The 7,824-nt window shown below is 41.2% G+C and overlaps 1 pseudogene; it reads right to left on the bottom strand.

Annotated features, from left to right (window-relative positions):
• Positions 1-5,802: 5,802 nt before the first annotated feature.
• Positions 5,803-7,824, bottom strand: part of LOC122093006 — a 3,684-nt pseudogene continuing 1,662 nt past the window's right edge.

Here is a 7,824-nt window from a genome sequence, read left to right as displayed (position 1 = left end):
TTGAGTTTCGTTCTTTCCAAAGAAAATAGGGAATCAGGACAAGGCCTTTGCTCCAAACTTCCTTGAAGGCAATTGATTTAGAATGGCCTTTCCACCACAAGCATAGGCCATCAATATTAGAAAATCCCGGCCAGTGAGAGTTAAATAAATCGCAGAAGGCATGCCATAAGGAGGAGGAGAAGGGGCACTGAAAGAATAAATGATCGAATGATTCTTCTGCATTTCCACATAGATCACACCTAGATGGAAGAGAAATACCTCTTCTGTGAATTTCGTCATTGGATGGGAGGCGGTTTTGAATAAATCTCCACCCAAAAACAGCTTGTTTAGGGAGAATTTTTATTTTCCAAATGTTACTGAACCAAGGAACTTTTGGATGCTTGCTTCTAATTTCCTCCCATGCAGAATAGGTAGAAAAAATACCAGAGGGGGAAAGGCGCCAATGACATAAGTCCTCTGAATCAGAGATGCTTATGCTCATGAATTTGTTGAATTTTTCCTAATGAAAGAAGATCTCACAGAGGGGAGACACCATCTTCTATCTGAGATGAAATCGTTGGTCTTATGATCTCTATCAAACCAACTGGGGTCCAATCCTGATTCTTCTACAATGCATTTCCCATAAATCCATTTATCCAACCAAAAGTTAATACGATTGCCATTTCCCACAGACCATACTTCCTTGTCTAATATAAAAGACTAGACTTTTTTTAAACCAGGCAGAATAGAGGAGGATTTGTAATATTGGCGCACGGAGCCATCTTTATTGACAAATCTTGAACGAAAAAATTTACTCATGGAGGAGTTGTCGTGCTTGATTTGCCATGCCAGTTTACATAAACAGGCTTTATTGATATCTCGCAATTTTCAAATCCCCAGACCACCCTCCTGAGTTAGTTTGTAGGTGATTTCCCATTTCACAACTACCTTTTTCTGCTTGTCAATATCCCCAAACCAGATGAAGTTAAGCATCCAATTCTCCACAGTCTTGATGGAGGATTGAGGCCACCAGTAAATTGCAAACGTGTGGATGGGGATGCTAGAAATTACTTATTTAACCAGTTGAACTCGACCTGCAAAATAAAGCAGCTTGTCCTTCCATCTAGCCAGTTTAGACTTGATCTTGTCCATCCAAGGAAGCATGTGATTTTGAGTTACTCTCCCCTTGAATATTTTCACACCCAGGTACTTTGTAGGGAGGCAACAGGGAAAGATGCCTAGAGTGGCAGAGATGAATTGTTTTCTGTGGGGAGCAATTTTCCCAAAAAAGAGCCTACTTTTGCTGAGGTTGATCATCTGACCATCAATCCTAATATTTAAGCAAAAAAGACTGCAGATTTCTGATGTAATTTGCAGATCCGTTCATAAAGACAAAAATATCATCAGTAAAAAGCAGGTGAGTAGGGGTGGGGGTGCCTCTAGGACCAGGAAGGGATTCACTAGTCCCCTCATGAACTATTTTTTTAAATCCCCTACAAAGAACTTCCTCATCCAAAATAAAAAGTAAGGGAGAGATTGGGTCACCCTAGCGAAGACCACGCTCAGCTCCAAAAAACCCCACAAGACCACCATTGACAAGAATGGAGATTCTAGAAGATGAGAGAATCTCATAGATCCAAGATATCCATTTCTCAGAAAAACCAAACTTTCTTAGGTTGGCAAACAAAAACTCCCATGATATGGAGTCAAAAGCTTTTTGAATATCAAGCTTAAGACCCATTCCCCCTCCCCTCATTGTAGAGTGCATGAGGTTGGCTAACTCAGAAGCTAGACTACTATTTGAGGAGATGACTTTCCCCTTTTGGAAGGCTCCCTGCTCTTCAGAAATAAGACGGGGAAGCAGGGTGGACACTCTAGAGGCAAGAATCTTAGTGATAACTTTATAGAAAAAATTACCCATATATATTGGGCGAAATTTATCTAGGTTGGAGGCACCTTGGATTTTTGGGATAATAGTTACAAAACAATTATTAACCCCTTTATGAATTTTTCCCACCCTGAAAAAATAATAGATTGCTCTACAGAAGTCAAGTTGAATTATATCCTAAGCACGTCTGAAAAATGTACCTGAAAAGCCATCGGGTCCAGGGGAGCTATCTGGGTCGAGATTCCAGGCTGCCTTTTTGATCTCGTCATTACTGGGAATGGCCTCAAGGAAGAGATTTTCTTCATCTTTCAACTCCTTTGGGATGCACTCCAGAATGTCCCAGTGAGGAATGGTCTGCGAGGTGCCATGAAAAGTCTGATAATAGTCAGATATATAAGAAGCAATAGAGGGCTGGTTCGAGACCCAAGAATCATCCTCTTTCCTACGGCAACGAATCTGACTATGAGAGCGCCTAGCTCATCTTCATAGAAAGATGAAAGAATTTAGTACTTTGGTCACCTTCTTTCATCCATTTTTGTTTGGCTTTTTCAGACCATAACTTTTCTTGAAGTTGAGAAGCTTTAAGAAGAGTTGTTTTAGCGTCGGCTTCTCGGTTAAATAGATCATCAGACATGCCCAATCTGTCAATATCGTCATGAATGGATTGAAGAGCAGAAGAGGCACGATCCACGTCTTTGTCATCATTAGGATAAGTATTTTTGGCCCAAGGGCGGATCACAGTCTTGATGTGCTCTAGCTTCTGAAAAAAGTAAGAATGGGATCACCTCTAATGACTTTTTCCTAGGCTTTTTTAACTACAGAGAGGAAAGACTCATCTTCCATCCAAAAATTGTGAATCCGAAAAGGGGCATTTTGAGGCTTAGGGAGCACGTCTGAAGAAATTAAAAGGGGCAAATGGTTTGAGGCCAAGCATTGGAGCACTCTCTGAGAGATGTTATGAAAAATGTCAAGCCACTTCTCGTTGCAGAAACTGAGGTCAAGGAAAGCAAAAACATGCCCTTGATGACGATTATTAGTCCAGTTGAATCGTCTGCCCTGAGATGAAACTGGGATGAGAGAACACGCATCTATCATTGCTTGGAAGTCTGTTGCCGAACTGATATTGAACCTTCCAGGCCCCCTCTTCTCAGAAGAGAAAAGGGTGGCATTAAAATCGCCAACAACTGTCCAAGGAATTGTAGTCAGGCCCACCTGACACAATTCCATCCACAGAGACCTGCATTGAACTTTGAAGTTACTGGCATGAATAAAAGAGTAGGCCACCTGGCCTCCAAGCCAATCCACAATGACATTGACTTGCTGATCTGACAAAGAGATGATAGAAGGACGAGAGATCCCAATTTTTCAGAGAATCCAAAGCTTTGGAACTTTACCTTCTCGCTGATTATGAATAAAATCAGTCACATAGCCTAATATGTTGACCCTAAGGGAGGGGAACTTATTGGTCTGGACCATAGGCTCAGCGATACACACAACTTCATGGGAGAAATCCTTTAAAAAAGAGCTCAAGGCCCTAGCGCCAGTGGCCTTCTTCATTCTGTAGATATTCCAGAAAAGAATCTGCATCATAAATATATTAATTAAGAGCTTTTGTCAGACCTCTTGGTCTGACCACCTTGTTTTTTCTTCAGTCTCCCTCCCTTAGAGGTTCCTGCTCCTCCTTTCTCACGAGCTGAGATTGCGTGATCGATAAAAGCAACTACCGAAGAGAGACGAGCAGCAATTCCACTTGTAACCACCGCTCCTCTACCTCATTTTGCAGCTTCTCTACGAGGGCGAGACAAAGGTACACCTATAGAGGCTTGAGTTGCACCCATTTGGACCACTTTGTCTTGCTCAGAAGATGGAACCTCCATCTCATTTTTTGGTGGGGTGGCAGAATCATCCTGATCCGAGTCCATTTCTGACCTAGACCCATCATTGGATCCAGCTCTAGATTCTTCAATCTCTCCCTCTTCCATATAAGGAATGGGTTATTGTAAGAGATCTAGGTTTGATTTGAATTCAAAAAGGGCAGAATAATCTGAAGATCATTATCCCTTGATTGAGCAGCGGTTTCCTTATTTGCGCTGGAGATAGGATCCGGAGGATTACTTTCCATAGAGCGCCTTCTTCTACCTTGTGGGTTGACTCGCCCTGAGTTGACTCCGTCATCTACCTAGACGGCGCTGGGAACGGACGCTGCCCGGAGAATCTCTGCCTCCTTTTCATCTGCCAATTTTTTCTTCTTGCACTCATTGACTTGGTGGCCCCATCGTTTGCAGTAACCACAATTTCCGCCTACATCTTCATAAACCACCTTCTGTCTGAATCCAAACATCTTTGAGGTGCCAGGTTCCAATCTCTCAACTTGGACTTCGTCCACACGAGTGGGCAGATCAGAAACATCCATCTTCACTAGGACATGGGCATAATACCCCATTAGGCCTTGTTTGGTATGCTGATCAAGAGCCACAGGACGTCCCACTGCCTTGGCGATGGAGAGAAGAACATTTTCGTGCCAATATTCCAGGGGAAGATCTAGAAATCACACCCATATGAGTTTGGTCTGAGTTTGTTTTTCATGAATGTTAAAATCAGGTTTCCAGTGTTGAAACCTGATCAATGCCCACCTAGTTTGAAAGGGCTTCTCTTCCATATGGCAGCTTTGTCTCCTTCACAATGAAACTCAAAGATTACATATCCTTTCCCAAGGGGGTGCATTATGACTCCTTGATTCAAGTTCTATTTCTTAGCAGCTTCTTTTCTCAGATCATCAAGGGAGATCAGCCTAAAGTTGACTCTCCCAATCAGAGCAAATTTGAATACCCGACGTTTGGATTCATAATCCTGCTGCAAAATGACAATTCTACAGATGTTACCGGCTTGAATCGGTTTAGGAAGAGAGTCTATGGCAAGCCAAGAAGCATTTGCCACAGATCTCGCATAGGACCTCCTTGGAGGTTGATTTTCCTGCACTAAAGCAACTTCTGGCTGTACAGGACCACGATCAGGGTTCTCACGAGCAGCACCTTCAGAAATCAAGCCCTCATCCTCATTATAACCCTCAAGAACACCACCATCATCCATCGTCCCAAAAGTTCTTCTGCCTCCAATGCCCAAGAGCACCCCCTTTTTATGTCTTTAAATAGACTCAACTCCCACACTTTTGTAGTGGTTTAGAGAATCTTTTCCCTAAATCAAAAATAATATTTGACATACTTATTGTTTTAATTTTTTCTGCCTTTTTGATAAGAAAATAGACATATTCCACATGGAGCCTCTAGTAGGTCTTGAATTCATTAACAAAAAAAAGAAGGTAAATTTTAGTAAGAGAGAGTCCGAATGACACCTCTATAGGTGTATTTAGAACTTGACACATTTTCTTACCCCTTGATTTATTCCCAAAAGTATTTTGAGATAGGGGTATAAAAGGGTTTCAAAAATAAATTGAAAGTGGCATGTCATTATTTCATTATCTATGTATATTTTTCGGTTACACATAGAAATGACACTATTAGCCTCATTGAAAAAAAAATTATCTCTTACAATAAGAGAGCAAAAAGTAATATTACAAATATTGAAAACCTCTTTAAATGGTATAACTTTTTTTTTCCCCTTTTCTTTTTTATAGTGAATGGATAATACATTAGTAAGAAGGTTTAAACTTACAAAACAAGCAACGAAAATAAGACAAAATACCACAAACACCCAAAGAAAGAGATAGCAAAGGATCAACTTCAACTTGAGCTCTAGATAGGTGGCATAAACTAGATCGGGAGATCCTAGGAAGCTACAATGTGCCTGTTTCTCAAGGTGTCAAGGCAGAGAAAACATACCATTGTCATTCTTAATTATAAACCACTAGTCTAGAAAACCATACAATTTATCTATATGTCCATTAAGGCAATATGATTAGATTGAAGTAAACCTAGCTACTTTATCCTTGAATAGATAAGGACGTGAAGTGGATTCTTCATGGCAGCCGATAATTGTAGCTTCTCTGATAAATCAATATCCTCCCCATTTCTAGCCTTCCATTCAAATTCCCTAACCAAATTGGCCAGAAAATACTCTAAATGAAGCAATGCCTGACCAAGACCAGGGCAAATCCTTCTCCCTGCACCAAATGGCATCATTTTAATCTCCTTTTTCCCTGTTATATCAATCACCTCATGTCCTTCATCACCACTCAAAAACCTCTCTGGCCTGAACTTCATTGGATCCTCCCAAACATGTGGGTCCCGACCGATCTCTGCTACTGCGACATTCACAATAGTAGCATTCTTGGGTATAAGATAACCATTCAATGTTGTATCCTCTGTGACTTTGTGGTAACAAGAAATGCCCCGATGGGTGCCGCCGTAGGCCCTCAAGCACCATCGTCTTTAGATATGGCATCTTCTGCAAATCCTCTTCATCGATCTCACTTCTAGACCCCACTACTCCCTCAATATCCAAAGCCAGCTTTGATTGTATATGTTGGTGCTTCACCAAATTGGCCAATATCCACTGCAGTGCATTAGATGTTGTGTCTACACCTGCAATAAGAAACTCTGAACATAAACTCTCAATTTCAACTTCACTGAGCTTTCTTCCATCATCTGGGAGCTTGAGATCGAGCAATGTATCGACATATGAGTTGACAAAATCTTCCCCTAGCTTTGAATTTGAATTCTTTCTTCTTTCCTCACAAGCTCTGATGAGAGGGATGAAGAGAATTTCCTGTTTACGTAGGCTCTCTAGGAGTTCATTGCATAGCTTTTGGAACAAAATTCTCACCAACCATGGCATGTAATTGAGAATATCGAACCCACTAGAATTTCCTAAGATGGTGCTTTGGATGGCTTCAATCTCTCTAACCTCCTTCTCAACAAGTTTTTTACCAAAGCACATGAAAACTAGTAGGGAAAACATTGTATATTGGATGTGATTCAACACAGGAACAGCCTTTTCTGATAGTGATTCAACTTTGATCTTGTTGGTTAGTACCTGTCAGAAACATTGTGTTCTCAACAATAAGTATAATAAAGGCCACTTTTTGTTGCATTAATTTATGTAAAAAAATTTTACCAGTGATTATGAGAAGGATATGGATGCATCCCAGTGGGTTTCGGATTACCTTTGTAGTATCACAAAGGCAATACCTCCAAAGACTCTCAACACTTGTGCTAGGGAACTCCTTACATCACTAGTAGAGGCTAGCTAGGGTTCAAAACCCTAGGTAGGAGAGGAATAGAGAATTCACAATTCGTACAAGTGTTATTTCTCTCCTTCCGGTCCCTGACCTTTCATTATATGGAATAAGAAAAATTATAATCTGAATGAAACCATAAGACAAGTGGTGGGATCCTTTAGGATTGTTGTAGTCCACTTCTTTTAGGGTTACGAAAACAAAAATCAACATTACCTGCGATACCCATTTCCGAGCATGAGCGTAAGACTTTAAACAAGAAGGTTGGAGCATCTCCGTCGTAAGGTTGCGGCGGAGAAGCTGCCAGACCGGCCCATATCCCAATGAGTTGATGTCCAATCGATGCATGAGGCGGCCTTCGCCAGTGACCGGAGGTCGACTAGCGAAGATAGCTCCATTCTTGACGAGGGCTTCGTGGGCAAGTGCATGTGTTTTTATGAAGATAGCTCGTTGGGAACCAATATGAAGAGTAACAATTGGGCCGTACTTAGCATGCAGCTCTGTGAGGGTAGGCTCAAGATCTAGAAGGATTTACGTAGACAAAAGAAGTTTCCAATGATGGGAAAGGTAGAGGGTCCTGGTGGGAGTGGGAGTTTGTGTTCCCTTTTTGTTTTATTTCTTGTCTAGTATGAGATTGAGAAGGAACTTGAGGACAAAGCAGATGCAGATGGAGAGAAATATGAACAAAAACTCCACGATAGAGAGCAGATAAGAGATAACACTTGGTGGATTTGAAGAGTTCTCTTCTCTTCTTCTTTGTTCT

The sequence above is a fragment of the Macadamia integrifolia genome, chromosome 11, assembly GCF_013358625.1.
Source record: "Macadamia integrifolia cultivar HAES 741 chromosome 11, SCU_Mint_v3, whole genome shotgun sequence".
Taxonomy (NCBI): Eukaryota; Viridiplantae; Streptophyta; class Magnoliopsida; order Proteales; family Proteaceae; genus Macadamia; species Macadamia integrifolia.
Note: the sequence above shows the minus strand (reverse complement) of the source record. Positions and strands in the feature narration are given on the sequence as shown.